Raw genomic sequence first — 3,868 nt, forward strand, 5'->3', positions numbered from 1 at the left:
TTTTGTGAATGGAAAATCTATTAAGGAAAAGAGCAAAGTATATCATAATAGCAATTCTATTTAACTGGAGGAGGACCCAAAAAGAGAAACAAAAGGGTTATACATCAAAAGCGAAAATATGAAAATTAGATAGAGGATTTGATTGTCCTATTTTTTACGTGGGCATGTTTGTAACCAAACTAAATATGTCCCTGTAGACAACATGGCATGTTCAAAGGTACAAGGAACCTTACATGTGTGGTCATGGTGGGGAAGGGGGAAGGAAGTAGTTGACTCTTAGTTTTCAGGGATATAGGCGTCTTGTACATTTCCTTAAATTGGTCTTTGTTCTTGGTTTACTGCATTAGACAAAACTAGTCTTTAATCATAAGATTCAGGTTTAGTGTGAGGTTATATTTAAGGAAAGTATTAGACACCCCAGCCTGCTTGGTTAAAAATAAGTCTTCTACTATGTGGAAGAAAGATTACACCCAAGTTGTGGTGAGAAAACTTGTCTTGAAACCCTAGTTCAAAAAATTCCCAAATTACAATGACAATGCTCAACATGACGATAATACATTATATACTCCAAGTCGTGGGTCGACCCATCGGGTTGCGGTCATTCCAATAGTTCTACTAGAGACATTATTTCACATCAACACAACTCCACCTTGAACTGATTCGTATGTGGAGAACCATTCACGATTGGGACACATATGGTAGGAACAACAAGAGTCAAGAATCCACTCATCCCGTGATCTGACTCTGTCATTAGTCATCAAGGGCATATCAGACTCACTCTCATCTTCATCAATGCTAGCTTCTGTAGAACCATCTCTTTTGTTGATTTTTGGGCACCATTACTTGCTTTTTTCTTATTTAAAAGCTTGTAGCGTTCATATTTAATATGCCCATTTTCTTACAAAGCTTTGGGTATGGATTTTTCGAGCTAGGGTTTTAGGGTGAGTTTTCTCGTCGTTGCTTGGGTATAATCTCTCTTCTGCATAGTAAAATATCTTCTTCGACCGAGGACGTAGCACACCACATCAGTGTGTGAACCTCTTTAAATCTCTGTGTTGTGTGATCTATCCTAGGTTTCTTTCGTATTTCTTGGTGTTTACTCCTACGAACTGGTATCGAAGCTTTGCAACATTTACTTTTTACCCATTCATCTTCGAAAGATTCAGAGCCAATAGCCCTACCTAAGTTCAACTATTTAGCATCGAGTCCAGTAGCGAAGCCACCCCTGTCCCTTCCCTTCCCTTTGGACGGTTTAGGCTTGCAACTTCGGTGCTTAAGGAGGTAAACACTCTTTCTCTCTCTGCTTCTCTACTCCTCTCTATCTCTTTACCTGAATGTATCCATCGACTTGAATGTATCTATATATCTAGGTAACAAAATATGATTTTTAAGGATGATATCAACATTACATCATGAGAGGGAAGACAATTTGTTTTCTTGTTGGTAAAATCATCTACTCATTATAGGAAGTTTTCCTGATGTTTTCCATCTGAAGTGGTAACACAATTATTGAAGCTATGATACTGCATTTGAACCTCATAACAATATATTTGATGTAACATTAAATATTTGCTCCTGGGTGCCTTCCACATTATTCAAGTTGGGTCTATTACTAGCTCTTTTTAGTTACTTGAATTGATGAGTCACTTTTAGTATAAATCTGAAATGATTAAGGCATTTCTTTTTTCCATTACAGAGTTTTAATACTAATCTCCCCTCCCTTATGAACCTCGCTTAGATTGTACTGATAGGTTTTTTTTTTTTTTTATTGGCTGTTGCCCTCATTAGTAGTGTTTTTTTTTCTTTTTAATTGGTTGTTTTTTTTCTTCTTCTAATTATTCCTTGTGAGCTTCTCACTAATCCTAGAGATTAGTGAGAATAATCTATTGACTATAAATAACTTTGTTTCATTAGGATATTAAGCAGCTCTCTATCCAGTACATTGTCAGCTTATTTATGCTAATCTAGTCTTGAATGGAAGGAGTATCCACGAGTCTCATACCCATTGGTTTATTTCCCTAAGAAACGAGCTATTGATCCCCAATTGAGATCTATAGATGTAACAAGAAAACATCTATGTAATATTTGGAGCAAAATTTATTGAGTAGTACTACTTGGTTCTATACTTGCTAAGTCTTCATTCACTTGCAACCTCTAATGAAGAGTTTGTAGGGAAAAAAACAGGGAGGGGGCTGCTAGTGAAAGAAAATGGCTTGTAACTATGAAGCTATAAGGTATCATACCCTGGGGATTATGTGTCACACCCCGTTCACAAAGAACCGGACCGGTGACAGAGTTAATTCCGGTTAACCCAAACCTGCTAGGATCATCTGATACAGTATCCAACCACAGCATACACATCTAAGATCAATGTTCAAAAATTCAGCGGAAGACTTAATTTACCTGTAAATACCCCAATATACTTGATACCCAAATTGTAGTATATAGATAAATACATGTGGACCCACAGGCATGATATTTACACAAAAAGAATAACAATTTACGTATCAAGTACACAAAAAGTGGTCATCAAAAGAATTAAAAAGTATAATCCTGCAAGGCATCAATACTGCGGTCCCGCAGCACAGCCTTCGCACGTGCAATCCGTGTCGTGCTCATATTCCTCGGGAACCCACCAATCCTCTTTGGGGAATTCAACTGTGGGGCCCGACCCTTGATCCCCAGGCTGGTGACCTGTAAAATCATCTAAAAGAGGTGTACACGTGGGATGAGTTCACTAGCTCAGTAAGTGAGAAGGAGGATCACACAACAGTCCACACAACAATCACAACCATATACACTATATGGTATGCAATTCATTTTTCATCATATCCACCTAAACAACATTACTAAGAGCCTGTTTGGTAGCGTTCTAAAAAAACGTTTCTAGCGTTTTTTCGTTATATTGGAATAAAAAAAACGTAAAAAACCGTTCGGTGGGATTCTGCTGTGTTTCGATTTTTTGAAACAAAAATTGAAAAAAAAACGAAAACGGAACTCCAAAAATGGAGTTCCGTCACTATAGTTTCGTTTCAAAATCCCTAATTAGGAACTATCGTTCCCGATAGTTAGAGCGTGAGGAGCATCTGCAGGTAAACTCTTCTCTCCTCTTCTTCTTCTTCTCTCTCTTCTTGTCTCTTCTTCTCCTCTATTCGCGTACTCGTTTCTTCTCCTCTCTTCTTCTCTCTTCTTCTCCTTTGTTCGCCTTCTTCTCTCTTCTTCTCCTCTGTTCGCTTTTCTCTTTTTCTCTTTTTCTCTTTTTCTCTTCTTCTCTCTTCTTCTCCCCTGTTCGCACTTTTGTGTTTTTCTTCTTCTGTTTTAACCGTTTCTCCTTCTTCTTCATTTACTATAATCACAGATCAAACAGGAATGGGATTTAGGGCTTTTTCTGAGTGATTAAGATAGAAATATATTCTGGGTTGAAGAAGATCAAGCTTCAACGTTTTGAGGAGAAATTTCGATCACACGCATAGAAGGTAACATCATCTTCTCTTCTATTTCTTCTTCTTCTCTTCTGAACCTCTTCTCTTTCTTCTTCTTCTATAGGTAAATCGTTTCATTTTTCTATGCCATATGAAACACTAATCGCTTTTGAGAGAAAGAGAGAGAGAGAGAGAGAGAGAGAGAGAGAGAGAGAGAGAGAGAGACTTTGCTTCCCGTTTCTTCCGCTGGTCCTCTAAAGCTTTGACTGAAATGGCAATCCAAATCTCATAAAGGAGAGAGAATCCATTCCATCTCTCTCTCTCTTTCTCTCTGTAAAAAGACATTGCAGAGTGTGTCGGTTCTGTATTTTCTCACTATCTTTTATGCATTACACGGTTTTGATTTCTCATCAGAAAACACGTTCATGTTAGACCCCACTCCATTA

At 37.8% G+C, this 3,868-nt stretch overlaps 1 long non-coding RNA gene across 3 annotated transcripts in view; it reads left to right on the forward strand.

The window, feature by feature from the left end:
- The window catches only part of LOC122067088, a 12,514-nt gene that overhangs the window by 4,380 nt on the left and 4,266 nt on the right, over positions 1 to 3,868 (forward strand). The gene's annotated exons all lie outside the window — the stretch shown is intronic.

Source organism: Macadamia integrifolia, unplaced genomic scaffold (genome assembly GCF_013358625.1).
Source record: "Macadamia integrifolia cultivar HAES 741 unplaced genomic scaffold, SCU_Mint_v3 scaffold2702, whole genome shotgun sequence".
Taxonomy (NCBI): Eukaryota; Viridiplantae; Streptophyta; class Magnoliopsida; order Proteales; family Proteaceae; genus Macadamia; species Macadamia integrifolia.